The following is a 17354-nucleotide window of genomic DNA, read 5'->3' on the forward strand; positions in this document are numbered from 1 at the left end:
AGTATGTGTATTGTCCAAAACCAGTGGTGGAATCTGTAGCTAAGTTGCACGGGCCTCCCAGTTCCTGCTTCCCCAGGGAACCTCTGTACCATGCTCCTTGAGTTGCATCCCATTCCTTCAGCATCTGAGCAGCAAAAGCTTTCTGTGGGACCGGTGAAAAGCATCACTAAGAATAAAGTGCCCAGGAAGGGGATGGATGGAGATACAATGGTAATTAAGCTGGCAGAGCAAGTTTTGTGGAATCAAATCACCTCATGCTTCCATGCCTTTCTGTCCTTTAAGAAAAAATACTCTGGATGCCAGTTTACCCTAATTGGCTTTTCATTCTGGCAAGCCAGGGAGAGATCAGCTTCTCTTTCACTGCCTTTGTGTCCTTGCTTCCCATCCTAACTTGGCGTAGTCTTCTGTGAAATTGTTTTCTCTGCGGAGACTGAGTTTCCTCGCCTCCTCTAACTCCACTGGAATAATCCTTGGCTCTGTGCTAGAAAAATGCTGAGTGCAGTCACTGACAGGAACACTGGGGAAACAGGCATTGTGCATGCTATGCCTGTGTGCTGGGGGAGTTCAGGCAAGGCAGGAAACATGGGAGGTTTGCAGACCTCTCTTTGCTTCGATGCTTGCTCTCCCTCCCTTGCAGAGAAGGCCAAGGGAGCAGCCAGCCAGGAGGGCTTGCCAAGCGAGTAGGAATGGGGGGGATTGGAGCCAAATGCAGGAGAAAAAAATGTGTTGTATGGGTCCTTGCTGGGTAAAGGAGTAGGGTGGTTTGTGGGCAGTGCACGTAGAGACCTGGGACTGCTTGGCGTCAGAGCTGAGTACGGGGCAGGCTGTTGGCATCCTAACTCTTGTCCATACACACGTAGTACATTAAGGCTCATCCTGCGGTGCTTATGATATCGAGTGATGAAGATAACCTGAGACTTGCTTGCTGAGCTCTGCTACAAGAGGAAAAGGCCTAGACCTAATTACTGAACCAAATAGATGCTCATTGACATCCTGTGACTGAGATGTGTTGCCCTCGTTTTCACTCAGATACATGGGGGTAAAGCATGGTTCTCTTAAGATTCCCACCTCGCTGTCTGAAGCCCCATCCATGAGGTGCCAAACCAAAAGGAGGCGTAGCTATTACTGTGTGATTTAACGCCAGAAGGGAATGCTGTGGTAGGCCTCCCTCATACGACCCAGTGATTCTTTTTCCCTTGCTGGATAAATGCTGACAATAACACCAGGCTTAACAATCCCCAGTTACACTGAAGAGCATCTCTTTCTGAGAGTTAGTCAATAGCGATTTTCAGATATTATCGACATCGCCTGGGGTTGCAGCCGTATCGCACCGGCGCCCTGGCACACGGCTCACTGCTCCCTGCAGAGAGAACAGGACTCCTTCCAGAGTGTATTGTCACCGTCTCAGTACCGCGCCCCAGGTTATCAGCCAGCATCCAAATGGCAGCGCTGAGGAAGATGCTTATCCTACAGTTCGATGATTCAGTAATTTCCTGTCGGTATTCTTGTGTTTCCTCCTGAATCCTGGCTGTTGGCAGCAAGATGATTTGAGGTAGATAGGCGTGCTCTAGTTGGTATGGCAGTGCCCACATCCGTAACCTCGCTGTGACCTGCGACGTGCTGAACTTTAATGAAATCTGATCAGGAGTTGAAAATCTCCTGTTACATCAGCCAGAGTGGATTTAAAACTGAAATCAATTTGTAGATGCGGCTTTGACACAGTTCAGACCCAGAAGGATGTAGAGCGGGAACCCAGGAGTAGGGAGACACCAATTGCCACATAATTACAGGGTCTCTCACTTAACATTGATGTGATGGGTGTCCTAAAAGGCAAGAGGTTATTTGCATTATGGATATGCTAATTTGTCACCCTGACAGACAACAGCATCCCAATTCATACAGTCACTGTAACTAATTAGGCAAACCAATCAACAGGCATGGCAGATGAGGAGCTTGCATGTGAAGAATTAAATACATAGTGACCTGCAGTGGTGCTTAGTGTCATTTTGTGTAGTACTGGAGTCTTTCCATGAAACTACCTTAAAAATCACATAAAGCACAACAAGGCAGCAATGTTAACTTTGGCAGGGTTCTGTAGCACCTTTTGCCTCAAGGGATCCCAAACCATTTTGTCAGCTGTCTTGATTCACTTGGAGAAAATGAGTGTGGTCAAATGTAAGCTGGGTAGCAGCGTGCTGGATTGGTGCTGCTCTCTGCTCAGGTTGGTTTGGTTTCTGTTCCAGTTCTGGCATTGAAGATTCCTTTATTTAACTTCATTGTTTCCAAGCAGTGGAAATGGTGAATCTCCCATTCATGGAATGGGATCCAATAGCATAAGGATTTACTTCTCAGCTTTGTCACTTTAAATTTGTTGAAGTGGGCAATCCATTTCCCATGTCTCTCATTCATAAAGCCATCTGGGTGCATCAGCTGTGATGGATCATTTCAATATCATGCTGCTTTATCTTCTGGAAATGGAGCTTCCCCCCCTCCCCTTCTAGAGAAAAGCTGCTAATATTTGAGTCCCTATTCTAGACAACTGGGCCATCAGATGTAAGGCTTCCTGACAGCATATTTGTGTCGTGAGCATGTGATGCTGCTCCCTGCTTCACTAACCCAGACAATAAATATTATGGAGCCAGAGCAAGAAATGAGAAGGGGGATTTACAGTGCATAGCATCCTGTGGCTTGTAGGCTAGGTTCATCCCTGGGTTATGTTCAGTTTGGAGGAATTATCCCGAGCAGTGATTCTGCCCCAGTGGCAGACACGCGAGGCTGGAACTTCAGTTCTGGTTTTTTTAACTTGCTCTTGTCCAAAATACATAGGAGAAGGCTTAGCACAGGGTGTTGGGCATTTATACTGGGCTTGGTTAATCTGTTGCAGAGTCTGGGGGGAATTTTGAGACTGATTTGACCTTAACTCAGGTGCTATTGAGCTTGTGAAGCTATCCAACTTCCAGAGGGATTCAGGTAACAGCTAGGATGAGAGCATGGTCAATGCTGACACGAAGGATTTGCAAAGGTAAAGGCTGAGGGAAATCAAGGGAAGGTCACCAGCAAATTTGAAGAGTGGGCAGTTTAATTTGTTTGTTGATGAGAAATTTGAGGCAAGTTATTTCTTTTTAAAAAGCTGTTCTGCTTGCAGACCTCTTTGAAATTGAATTGAACTTCAGAAACTCTTAGACAGCTGCACAGAATGCTCTTTGAGCACTGGGAGCAGATGGACAACCAATGCTTTGATGGACCCAGTAAGGACTGGGTGTAGGAAATGGCACTGGCAGGGCTCTAAGTCATCGCATCCCTCAACAGAGAATCTCTCTTTGGTTGAGGAAGTGGTGCACCTGGAAGGGGTTAAATGTTCAGACTTCCTTATTGGCCAAGGGTTCAGAACAAAGAGTTTGGTGGATGAGCTGCTCTCCTTTTTTGAGTCAAGTTTTAGTGTCTTACAGTCACACTGACTATCCTCAGCAGCAAGAGGGTTTAAGGTCTGTGGGTGTTTTCCACAGAGGATGGGAGGTGTTTGTGCACAGTCGCTGTGCAGTGAGGTCCTGGGGGAATCCCAGGCTCTGTGGAATTTACCCATTAAGTTTCATTCTGAAGAGCATCTGTTCTGTATGGAAATCACCCAAATGTATCAGGTTGTCCTTCTGGCTTGTTTAGAAGAAAACTAAACCTTATGCTCTTTGCATTGCTCGGTGATGTGGACACAGTCTTACAGCAACGGAGACGTGGCCGCTCACCCCCAGCAATATGAAAACATATACACTTAAAATTGGGGTTTCCTGAGATGGAAATGCAAAGGCAGCCCTTGCCAAAGGAGGAGTATGGAATGGGGAGCGAAAGGAAAATGACAGTTATCATATCTGTCTGAATGCCTCTGTGGCCTCTGTTACCATAGCACCTGAGCTCTTCCGAATCACTAACCAATTTTGACTGCACAACCCTCCTGTCCAGGGTAGAAGCAGCTTCACTACTTTAAATTCGCTCTTCCTGTGGAGAGTGAAATGGAGGGGAAGGGAGGGAGAGAGGTGTGGAGAGGCCAAATAAATCAGCACCATTTACAAAAAGGTTGAAAATTAAGAGAGAGGGAGGGGGAAGAGGCGAGTGCTGACAGTAAAACGGGGAATGAAGAAGTGCCATGATAAAAATGATACAGTGTCCAGGCAACCTGGTCCCCAGCCTTGAAAACCCTGTGAGCAAAACGTTGCTCAGTGAAGATGAATTCTTTCAGTTAACCTCGTTCATAGCAGCATGTTGTGGGTCAGAAAATGATTACTTTCTCACTTCCCAGCTCTCCAGTAGGTTCCTGAATATCTCTGCATATGGATGGGTAGATTGGATTGGTTTAGGCTGAGCTGAATTGGCAGACAGATTCCCTAAATCTAGGAATATTGTGCAGTATCATTCTTTTTCAATAGGAATGTAAGGAGGGAAAAATCCTCACTGAAACAAAGGGACCTCGGTATGTTGCCATCAGGCTGGGTTTTTTCAGCTCTTGGCCAGACTGAAATAGCTGCACTGCAGCAGAAGTGCCTGGAAAAATTATGAGTTCAGCAAAACTGCAACAGCTACAGGAGTGAGCTCCTTGTGAGTGCCTCCTCCATTGCCCTCTGAAAGGATTCATGCATCTTCCTGACCATGTAGCTCAGTCCTGAATGTGCTTTCAGCTCTACCCTGAGCAGTACAGACATGCTCATATTCCCCCCTCTCCACTTTGACTTGGCAGTTGAGGTCTTTTGACCACGAAGGATGGATGCTTTGGCTGGATGCTTCAGTACTCAGGTCAGATCTCCTCCCTGGGGGCTTTGAGGCCCTAGATCAAATCCACAGCTCCATGAGTTTTCACATCACTGATGTCACCAAAGTGATGCAGCAGGGCTGTCGTGCAGCTGTGAGTTCAGGATGGTGCTCCATCACTGAGCAAATACAAAGGCATGAGCTGCAAGGAAAATGTTCTACAAGGCAGTGTGCTTGCCCATCTTCCTCCAAGCCATCCAGTGCTTCCAAACAGCTAGTGATATAGTCTGAGGAGAGCAGCAAATTCTCATAGTGTCCTGCTGCTTGTCACATCCCTAGGAGGAGAAGGTATGGGGGATAATGGAGTGTCAAATTGTTTGATGGGCTTAGCACTGCTTACCAATGCAATTTCATCAGTGAAAATGGGTAAAGAGATAGAGAATGGAGCACCACAGCTCAGTGTGTATTGATAGTCCTTGCCCATGGGATTCTTTTGATCTGGAGGCAGGTGTGAGAGCCACAGTGTCCTTTACAGTTGCCTGTAGGCAGATCCACAGCAGCATACTGAGCAAGAAGGACTCTTAGCTACTCTTGACACTGAGCAATCATTTAGGATAATATGGTCAACTGGGCAGACCTTGCAGGTCACAGATCCTTAATGTTTTGCTGAACTGGCTTTAAAAGGGGACTGGTGGTTCAATTGCAGAAAACTAGATGGCTCCTTGCCACAGGAAAAGCAAACAAGCAAAAACCTGGTGTGCCACCAGCGTCCATCAACATGAAAAGTCTGTGTAAAGGCAGCAAGAAGCACAAGATGTTCTGCCTGATCTTTTCAGGATCTGGTTCTTTAGCTGAAGAACACAGGCTAGGTTACAGAACTGTATCTATCACTGGGGAAAAAAGTCTAGATAGAGAAACAGAAGCCTGTGGCCTGGAGAAATGGGGAATATGGAAACCTTTTCTGCTTTCAACAAAGTGTCAGCCCAAAGGAATGGACTGTGGCTTCCATTTCCAAGAAGATCCATGTCTGGCCTTCTGATGGCTTTCTAAAGAAATGCTCTATTGTGCCTTACACATTTTTTTATTCCCACTATGTTGCCTAATGCTAGGCTTATTCATTCACAAGTTTGGTCACCTTTTATAGCAGAAACAGGTCTCTTTTATCCAGGAATTTCAAAGTACTCCACGTGTATCAGTAATTTCATCTGGTTCAACGTTACAAAAAGGAAGCTGAGGCATGGAGAAAATGAAATAACAGTCTCCAAATTCATGCGGTGTGTCAGAAACAGCCGGGAATAGACTGGCAGTGAGCATAGGAGAAACAAGGAAAGGTCAGGACGAAGCCCAGGACTCCCTGGTTAGATGAAGCTGCCTCTTTACAAAGCAAGGCACTCACTAGAGCTAGGATTCACTGTGTGTATGAAGAAAAGCTGATAAAAATAGGCATTCTTACATTGCTTACGCTGTTCTCATCTCTGCTTTTCTCCTGTTTCCTGGTCCATCCATTTGTGTCTCTCCCCTCGTCACAAGGGGGTGTGTGCTGCTCGGTGGTATTTCACTGGGGGCTTTGAAATGCTGTGTGAATTTTAACCTTCCATCTCCCACTGAAGTGGAGGAAGGGGGTGACTCAGAGGGTCATTTTTGCATGGCTTTTCTCTCAAAGGTTTGTGTCGTGGGTAAGCACAGTGCATAAGAGTCACTGCTTGATGCAATTTGTGCTAGTTCATTAAGTGCAAGACATGATTGCCATGAACGCTTCTGTAATCAACCAAAGATGCTGTTGCACTTGAAAGCCCTTTGCACCTCTAGCTGTTCCCTTCCCCATACTGCTGTGCTGCCCAGATGGGTAGGAGAGCAGGCAGTTCCCTGTCTCTGTGTGCCTGCATAGAGTGGTTTTGAGCCACAGTAGTGGTTCTGGTACCAGAGCAAAGAAACAGCAGGAGGATCTGCTGCTTCCCTGCAGACAATGTCCCAGCTTTTGCAGTTAAACAGTGCATCAGGGCTGCTGTGCCCCAGGAAGGAGCTGTTCTGTTGTCTGAGGTACACAGTGCTGTGTGATGTTTAAGCAGGATGTTGACAGTCAGGTTATCAAGACCCCCTGTTTCACCCAGAAAATGCTACAGTGTGGGTCTGTTCATGCTAATGCAGGAAGAAAATGACTTTCCTCATCTTCCTTGGTTCTCTCCACCTTCAAGCCAGTCTGACACCAGTTACTGCTGCTGCTTTTAGCTCTGTAAAGATACGAACAGACATGGTCTCTTCTGTCTTTCCTTGTGGTAGATGATCTGTGTCTCAGGGCTCTTCGCTCCTTGTTTTGTTACTTACATGTCTGTGTCCTCAGCACTTCCCTGCTCCTTCCCTGGGCTCAGACTGCCTGAGCCAGCTGTGCCTGTCTCTGGCTGCAGCAGCTGGAGCACAGCCTTGTGTCCTTGCTGCCCTGGGAGTTCCTTGGTACCCCCAGACCACAGGCCAAGCTCTGGAGAGAGCTTACAATTCACTCTGCCTGCTCACTGCAGACTGGTGGCTCTCCTTACTCCTCTGCTCATTATGGGTACAGATAACAGACTATCATGAGCAGCCTTATCCCTAAGAGATAAAACTAATCTGTGTGCTTAGATCAGCAGCGTCTTTCTTGCCTAATCTTGCTTTGGAAAGTGCAGTAATTGCAGAAACATGGGAAGTAAAGAGTAAGAGGTGAGAAACTGGGGAAGGTATCCCTCCCCTCCTGCCCACAGAGCCTGTGGGCTCGCCCTGGTTCCTGGCCACATCTTCTCTGAGTAGTGTGTGTTTACACAGTGCATCACTGGGAAACGTTTTCTGCCCCAAGAGTTCTTTTGTTCAAATAAGCAAAAAAGCTTATGCATGGCTTAAGGACAAATTATGCTGGGCAAAAGGACCCCCTGTTCTCAAAGTTTAACTGGTACTAAGGGCACCATGTGCAAAAATCTTTCATTTTATACCAAATTTCCTTTTTCCCCCGTTTTGGATGCCATTTGGGTTTTTTTCCTTCTCTGAACAGAGGCAACATCTACATGCTCTGATGGCCTCTTGCCAGGTGCCTGGTGCTTTTGACCCTATTCTAATGCAAACAATGAAAGCAATAAGCCCAAGGTTTTGAAACAGGATTTTCTCCTTTTTCTCTCTTTTTCCTGAGTTGTCCTTGCCCATGGCACAAGGGGTTGGAAACTGATGGTCTTTAAGGTCCTTTCCAGCCTGAGTGTTCCATGATTCCATGAACTCCTGCCATTTCAGCCTCCAAATGGGAGCTGAGACTGTGGAGTTGTAAATGGGAAAAACAAAACAGCATCCGGGTTGTAAAATCTATGACTTCATATTGATTTTGGACATCCCATGAATTGAAACAAGCCTCTTGTACAGAAATCCTCCAAAGATGCCATGTTCACCTCTCCTCTTGACACAATATTTTATCGATCTCCATGTTTGTGCCACATGAATGATGGATTACAGCATATCAAACCTTGCAGTACTCATTTAATGCCTTTGAATAAAACATTTCTCACAGATTAACTGAGCAGTTTTAAGAGAACAACCATTTTCATCTGTTTTAAATTTTCATGGGTACTTTTCTGGAGAGTAAGTACACTGTTAATAATTGAAGGGAATGAGACCTTGCTAATCTCTTTGTATTTTAATAAAGTCCTGGTGCACCCCATTCATTTATTTCTAAAATACCAGCATTTATAACAATTCCATAAATATACTTCTCTCCCTTTGATATGAATAATCCTGAGATTATGTGGAAAGAACAGGCTGTTTGTGCACCCAGGAACTGGAATGTTGTTGTGTCCAGAGAGCTATGAATGTTGCTTGTGATGGATTGAATGGGTGGGGGGAGACACTTCTCAGTGGAGGCAGAGATGCACTGGAACAGCAAGGTTAGGAAGAGCAGAAGGTGTAGAGGGAAAGAGGCAGGAGGATAGAATAAAGGAGTGGTTTGGTCATAGAGACAGATGGGTAGATAAAGCCAAGGCACAGTGGGATAGGTAAGTATGTGGAAGTATATATATGCACACATAGATGAATGCACGCATTGCTCTAATACGTTCTTATCTATTGCTCTGTCCCTTCCTCCCTCTATCCACGATGCTGTTCTGTGACCAAGGCGACTTTCTCTGGTTTGCCTTCTGTTTCTCACTGTCAATCTTCTGTGCCTCAGACTTCAAATCATCTCTGCCTGTGCTGAGAGCTCCTGGAAGCTTGACTTTACACGGTCCCATTTCTCTTTTTCAAATACAATTACTTCTTTACACACAGCCCCAGGATTACATTTCAAAGGAGAGGAGAAAACCCAATATGTACATGATTTCTTTTATCATTACCCAGGCAATGTTGGCCTGTAGAATGCTGGTCTCAAAAAATATTTTGTTCCAGCCAGTTTCATTAAATTTGGCGGTCAGATAGAGCATGTTAGTACAGGGACTTGATGAAGAGAGTCCTGAAGGCTCCCAGAGATGCTGTATGTTAGTCATACATGGTCAGAACAGCGAGTGAGTGAAGAGGCTTTGGCAGCAGTAGTGAAAAACCCAAGATAAATGCTTTAGGTGCCCCCCTCTTCGGATGTTTGTGCACAGAGCAAGGGATTACTTCTCCAATTAGTACAGATTTTTGCTGATTCCAGCCACTCAACCTGTTCAGCTTTCTGTTCAATGCCTGGTAATTGTCTTTTGGTTTGAAGGGGCTGTGTTGAGAGGGCAGCAATCAAACACTCCTGCTGTAAACTGAGATCTCTTTGAAACGTTGCTTGTAAATTGCTTGTTGATATTTGACCATGAAGCACCTCTGTGTAAATCTTTGCCACCTATTGGAACCATTGAAAAGATGCTGGAATGCTGAGGGGAGTTGATGTATTAGTTGGGGGAGGGGGGTGGCACAGGAGTTGGACCGGGCAGCACAGTTTGCCTTTCCATAGGCAGCCTTCTATGGGAGCGATTTCAAGCAACAAGTCATGTAAGCCTGATGTGGGAAGGAGCTTAAACCAGCTCTGCATTAAATCTTCCTATAGAGGAGAAAATCTTTTTGTGTGTTTTTTAATAGAGTTTCTGCTGAGCTGTTTGCTGGTGAGCTCCTGACAGGGGATGGGAAAAGGCAATATGGGCACATCAGAGACGTGGGGTTTTTTTTAGCTCTGGATCTCCTATTTCCAGACCCAAAAGTCCCTCTGACATTGTCTTGCACAGACAGGCACAGTCCCTTGGAGTCATTCATGGGAACACCAGCGTATCCCACACAGCAGGGAAGCTTATCTCAACCACCCTTCTCTACATGCATCTGCTGTCAGTGCAGAGTGTGAGGCAAGATACATTTTCATCTCTACTTGAGATGTACAAAGCTAATGAACTGAACTTCACCCTCAGATCAGCAAAGCAGCTGTGGGAATGTGTTGAAATGGTGTTAGATTGGAGGCCTGTTACTTTTTAATATCCCTGTGTCCCCAAGGTGTATTTTCAAATATGATCTGTGGGTGGATGCTGAGCTGGCTGTAACCCTGACAACAGTGACCCAGATGGTAATCAGCAAACTGGACTAATTGAATGATGCTGTGTTAGAACCAGTGCTGTGCAGGACTCTGTCAGACCCTGCTGTCACTCAGTGTAATTTAAAGACACCGAGAGAATTTTGCATTCTTTGTTATATCCCTCACCTGGAGGTGCTGGAAGGGAGTTGCATGTGGCAATGTAAGAGAAACAGCCTGGTGTGGCAGCGTGTGTCTTCCTGGAATTAAAAGAACTGGATGTGTTTATCCCTGTAGAACTCTGTGAGCCCATAGAACAGCCCAGAGACACGGCCACTCATTGCCAGTCAACAGTTGCAGTTGGGGACAGAGCTGCCATAGAGCAGAGGAGACCTTTTTGTTGAGTTAAAGGACCATGGCTGTGTATCTTCAGGGTTTTTCATTAGTTGATGAGGCTCTCCTGTGCCCTGAAAATGGAGGGACACAGTGGAGGGCTGTGCATGATGTTTCCTCTGCCAGAATGCTATCCCAGGTTGTTAACATGAGACCTCATTACACACAATAGGGATGTTGCAGCGGCACTCTGAGCATCCCTGCTCACAGGACAAGGAAGGCTGGTAGGATGGAGTCCCTGTGGAGCTGAGTGAATTCATATTGAGGGTCATCATACCTCTGACAGGACACAGGCAGGAGAAGGTGTCTTAAATGAGTCAGCCTGTCTAGAGAAATGACAACTATCTGTGTCAAAATGTTTGTTTAAAAAAAACCAACTAAAAAAGGGGGGGATGAGGAGCCAGTTCCTTGGGACTGTGGGAAGCACACAGGGCTGAAAGGCTGGGCCTGGAGTAGGGAGCAGGGATCTGCTGCCAGAGCTGGCTGGGAGGCTGTGATTCAGCCACCCCCAGGACCTGTGTTTCTGCAAGCACTGAATCGGTCCAGCTCCAGCAGGAGAAAGGGATAACTGGAGGCAGAAAACAAAGCATCTGTGAATGGGAAGGGGCATTGACTTTCTGTCGTTAACCTTTGAGACAGCCCTAGCCAGGAGAAGAATAATGAGCAGTGGCCAGTGGTGGTGTTGTGCAGAGACCACTCCAACCAACTGATTTATGGGGCAACTAAATAATTCAGCCTGCCCCTGCAATGCTGCATTAATTCGTGTTCTGTCACCAGAGCTGAGGTTTGCCTGGGGCATGTGGGCTTACCATGGTTGCTTGACAAGCTCCTCTTCCTCACCGCACATGGCACAGTAGAGCTGAGACTGAAGGGTACAAACGAAAGGGGCAACTGGAACAGCAGCAGAAAGATGGAGCTGGCAGCAGGGAGGATTGGGAATAATTTTGGGATGAATGGGGGAGCCCAGAGCAATGCAAGATAATTGCCAAGAACAAGATGAGGTCAGCCCAACCCTGGAGCATCCATCAATTTAGCCGTGGTAATTCCAGCAGACATGCACATCTCTGTCCCTGCTACAGAGCAGAGACCAAGGGAGCCTCTAAGCTGCAGAGGTCTGAAGGGCTTTCTCCCAGACACAGTAATTTCAGCTGTGGTGATTGTGGGCTGATAACTCCAGTCAGTGTAACAAGCCATAAGGATGTGTTACCCTTAACGAGTCCTCCCATGAGAACAGCAGTCCCCAGCCTTGGGACTACATCCAGGGGTCCATCAGCAGATAGGGTGCTGGAGTGAAACATCAGGGGAGGGGTGAAGATGCCCAGGTATAGGGGTTGATGGGGGGGGGGGGGGCTGGTGACGTGCTTTTGCCAAGACAGTCTGGGTGGCATCTGACATTTCATAAAGCTGTAAAAAGCCAGAAAGTAAACAAGCCTCATTAATTCCAACAAAGGGCAATGTACGTGGCTGCCAGCTTCTGCTCTTTTCTTTGCCTTTCCCCCTTATTGTCTAAGGGCTTCATTACTGTAAACAGCTTCACAAATTGCATAGCAAATAGAGCTTTAAAATATTTAAGGAATAGTCAAATGGTAGGTAACTCCTATTCCACAGAGTGAGTGTTTTTTTTCTCCCTTTCCATTGCCACAATCCCACCTCTTCTCTTTCTCCCCCAGCACCTTGTGTCTCTGCTCCCTTGAAATCTTCCTTCTGCTTCTGCACCTCTCCATCTCTCTCTTCCCTCAGCTTCCCGCTCTCCCAGCCAGCACGTGGGTTCCCAGTCTCTCCAGGTATTCTCCTAGCTGCCAGGAAGGAAGAGATTTGGGTTGGAGAACACAAATGAGGTGATCTGTAAGGCAGCTGTTTGCCATTTGCATTTGCTTCTTGCTGGAATGAGATCGTTGGTACTGCCACTTGGCACGTGGAGGGACACAGCTCTGTGGCACCCATGGACTTCCCACATGCTTCTGCTCATGTGTGATCTGGGAGATGCAGAGGGAAGCTCAAGCTAAGCCCCCCCCCCCCCAGGCGATGCCCTGCATGAAGCTGCCAGGAATTGCTCCATGAGGCAGGGTGCCTTTCAGCCGGGGGGAAAGCAGCTTGGGAGAGCAGCTGACGTCCAAGAGCACGCTCAGCTGTGACAGGCATCACTTGCAGCGATGCCAGCTCGTTTCTGCAGGCTATGGCAGCTCAGGCACAGGGTAGTGAAACCACACTCCCTCACAGCAGATACTGTGCTGAGGGGTGCCTGGATTATGGGTGGTGATTTATCCAGGGTGCTGTCCTTCTCTTGCCTTAGGGCCAGTCTGTTGGCCCACACACAGTATCAGAAGATGTTGTGTTGTTAGATGTGCAACATCATATTCAGGAATGAATTTGTCTTCAAAAGGTTTGTTCCTGTTTGTGGGAAGTTCCCTTTTTGAGTACCAGAAACAGATACAGGCTCACCCCTGGGTACCAGAGGCAGCTCTCCCACCTAAGAGAGCTTGGTTCCTTCTTGCTGGGAAATTCAGACTGGGCAAAAGTGAAAACTGCTCATTCACAGATTGGTTTGTTCTTAAACCTACCCAGAGTTATCATCCGAGTGAAGAGCAACTGGGGAGCGTATGTTTAATACCCTGCTCTGGGATGATGTCATACCACATCTTAAGGCTAAGATGAAGATTTGGTTTCTCCATACTCACTGGGGTAGGGGTTCATGTCCAGGATGATGGGAAGAGGTGATGTGATGGTCTTATCTCATGGCCACTGGCATCTTGCATCAAGCACAAAATTTCAGCCGTTCCCACATGAAGATGATCCACTGTGGATCGTGAGATGACAGAGGCACTGACTCCTTCCCAAGAGTTCAGGGACCAGCTTCTCATGGTCTGCTTGCCCTGGCTCTCTGTCCCTGCTCTTTTCAGCCTTACAACCCTCCATGCAGAATAGAGAAACTCCTTTTGTCTGAGGATCGACCTGAAAGCAATCTCCTGTCTTCTGTGGCTCTCCTGCTTCAGCAGCTCCCTGTTGCATGAGCCTGGAATTCATCCTGTAGTGCCACGAGTCGTGGCTCATAGCACTGCTGACTTCAGTGCCACAGGAATCTTTCCTCCGTCCAGGGAATCACCATGGAGACCCCGGATGTGTCTGTGCACCCAGCACACCTCTTGGCCCTGGCATTAATCCTTTCACCGTGTACCACGAAGCCAGCTTTAGCTTGGAGGAACGATCAAATAAATATGAAAACTGCTCCCAGAGGAGGTAAATATTGGCTAGACAAGCAGAAAGCAAAGCAATAATATACCGTGTAAGCTACTGCCTTTTATTAGCTCAGCTCCCCTTTCTCCCCTTGTAAAGAATTGTCGCGTTGTTACATTAATCTTTACTCTGAAGCAAATTAAAGCAGGGACAGTTGTCAGAGTATTATTAAGAACATCTGTTTAATTAGGGCTGCCTTTGCATCCATTTGAGAGAGAAATGTAACACCCCTGTTCATCCGCTCCTGCTGTCTTGCTCCCCCTTTACACCCTTCCCCAGCCACGTTGCATGCCGGAGGAAGAACGTGTGGTGAATACCAGAGCACCTGGGGCCTTTATTACCTTCCAGTTCCTCTGCTTGTAAGAGGTGTCAGTCCTTCCTATTAATGCCAGGGAAGGAGGCGAGTCAGGCAGGGAGGTACAGCTGTCGTGGGGTTTTTTAGTCATCTCTGTCTTGGGAGCCTCTATCCTCACTTTCTTCCCCTCAGAAAATAATTTGGAATTCTGTAAAGAGATCATGAATAACTATTAATTATCATTAGCAATTTGCCATTCCAGGCCAGCCTTTCATCTGGGAATCTCAGAGCAGTTTTACAAATGCTAATTAATTGAGACTACTTCATGAAGTAGTCTGTTAAACTCATTTTACGGGGGTAAAGCAAGGCTAAGAGATAGGAAGCGGCTTGCTCGAGTTGGAGGTGGTGCTGCCAGTAGCACCCAGGCTTCCCAGCTACAAAGTGTGTGCTGCAACCACCCCAAAGTGAGGTCTTCAAGCTGTCCCACCTTTCCAGCAATACCCCAGCTGGATGATGGCACACTTTCCCCCCTCCCTGATCTGACACACAAGGCTGTTATCACCAAAGGGTGATAAAAAACAGTGGCCAAAGCTTTGGCCTCATCTGTTTCTTTGTCTTCACAAGATGGTTCACAGAATACAGGTCCATGAAGAATGATGGAATGTAACTATCGAGTCACAGTCTGCCTGTGAGTGCCAGGACGTGAAGGGAGGTAGGGGCCCGCGCTGAACGTACTCTGTTCTTCCTTAACCATCCACTGCTGGTCGTTGTCAGGGCTGTCATCTAGCTGTCACCCCTTCAAAATGGTTCTCACAGCCTTATACCTGTCAGTCCCCACCCTCTGTGTGTATCCACGTGTCTGTGTCTCCCCAGGTTGCGGTATCTGTCTGTCTGGGCACCGCTCCTCCTGTATTTACGTAGCCGTTTGCCCAGGCAGCCAGCAGCGATTAATCATTATGTCTCCAGTCTCAGCTGGGAGAGGTATCGACTCCTACATTTGAGTCCAGGAGGCCAAGAGCTTGTTCGTTACCTGATAAGGGTAGACTTCATCTGGGGCCGCCCAGGATGTCACGGGTGGTTTAATGAACTAACTTGGTGAACTGTGGAGGTCGGAGCTCAAAGCTCTGCCTGGGAAACCCGGCCCTGTGTGCCTGATGGGGCCTGCCCGGCGTGCGGCCCTTCGGCTCACAGTAGCGTGGGGAAGCGCTTCCAGCAGGGAGCAGTTAGCCAATTCACAGGGCCTGAGGGAAACAGAGCCAACCCTGCAGCCCCTTATCTTCCCTGTGCCCCCACTGTTCCATTGTGTTTTTTAAAGAAATTAGAAATTTCACTTGAAACCTTTCTCTTCATTTAGCGCAGGCCGTTTTCCCCAGAGAGAGCGTTCCCTGCAAGGGCTGCCTGGTCAATCATTGAAATTATCCACAGACTCAGGCTAGCTCAGGGAGTTAATCAGGTTTGGAGCTGTGTCGGGTCAGCCAGAGGTTCAAAGTGGTGCATACCTACACGTGAATCCAAATTCCTGTGAGGGCTCAGAGATGCTGCAGCGCGAGCATGCTCTACATGCTAGAAATAGGAAAAGCTCCCCCTAAACCACAGCTCTGTTTAAAAGTGCTTGGAAATATCTGGGGTTCTGGGATAGTCTGAAATATCTGGACTCTGGATATTTCAGGTTTTCCCATCATTATAAGTATTAACCATGTAATTAGGTATTATCTGAGAATTATCCATAAATACTCCCCACAACATGGTATTTGCTAAGTAATAATTAGGCTGTGAAAAGAACTCAAATAATACCTTTGTCTAGAAAATTGAAGGCCCTGTGTTGCATTTATACAGCACCACATTGAGGGGGTAATAGGGTCTAAAATTGCAGTAAATCACAGTTAGATCAAATCTCAGCCCCCTTCAGCGTGAAGAAGCTACAGGGCAAAAGAGAATCAGGCCTCCAAGGAAATTTGTGAGTGGGAAAGCTGTGAGGACTGTGGCTCTGTGGGGCTTGCTTACTCCTCTTCATGCATGCTTTGCTTGTGGGATTACAACATGTTTGAGTTCCCTCTCCTGTGTTAGCCAAGCCTCTAAATGGATACCTGGTGTGTTTTGGTCAGTAACACTTGCTGCCTCTCTGTTACCTGTGGAGAAGGGGCTCTATATGAGAACAAGGAGCACAGCAGGCTGCTCTAACCACTAAGACTCCTGCTGCACCAGCTGACCCTTTACCTCCAATGTCTTTGCCTGTGTATGGTACCACATCCCTGGTCACTGGATTTTGATGCTCTGTGACTGAGCCCCAGCTCTCATCTTGCTGCTTGCTTGACGGCTCCTTGAGCTCTCTCCTTACCCAAGAGGGAAAGGACATTTTTTAGCAGAGAGATGTCTGCCCTGAATGGAAATTTGGTCTTTGTGGGCTTGAAGTGCTTTCATAAGTAGATCAGAGCTGATGAGAGCTGCCAGTGCGGCGGTTGTAGTGGATGGGATCCTCTGCAGGAGGGGAACAAAATGAGCCCTGTACCATCGTGCTGCCTCCAACCTCCCCCTCTGGCCCCAGCTCCCATTTCTGGTCAGCAGAAACCAGTAGAGTGGAGTAAATGTCACCTGAAGTGAAGATGTCTTGGTATGATTATCTGTGGGGTCATGTCTTACCGAGCTCAGTTTGTGCTTACCCAACTGCCACCAGTCAGAGCCAGCCTGGATGTACGTGGGGTTGGGACCTGGTTCTCTCTAGCGTGGAGCAGGTGACAGTTGGGAGTCTGGTTTCTGAGTTTAATTCTCCTCTCTTTTACTCTCACCCTCTGGCAAAGCCCGGTGGCTTCAGGAGACCTGAGTCCTGCCCTGGTCATTGAGGGAAGAGAGAGAGGTGTGAAATTTTCATACCATTAGGAAATAACAGAGTTGAGGGAGGAAGATAATTTATCCAAAGTTTAAAAAAAAGAAGCGTGTGAGGGCACTGATGGTGCTTAAATCTGTGCAGAAGGTGCACTCTAAACATTAGCTGCTGTGCAGGAGGCTGAATCAATTGAAATCTCAAACAGATTCAAAAATGTTTTTATTAAGGTTCCCCTCTCAGCCTTTTTATTGTAGGTTTTAAATTCTAATGTGCAGAGAGGACAAAGTAGGTGGCTTAAACCTGCCACTGCCTGGTGAACTCTGGCTTTTTATATTAGGAGTCCTCTGCCCAGGAGGCTTTGAAAAGCAAATGTGTTTCTGTGCTCTGATCCGTGAAGG

This window comes from Gallinula chloropus (assembly GCF_964237585.1).
Source record: "Gallinula chloropus genome assembly, chromosome: 24".
NCBI classification, from domain to species: Eukaryota; Metazoa; Chordata; class Aves; order Gruiformes; family Rallidae; genus Gallinula; species Gallinula chloropus.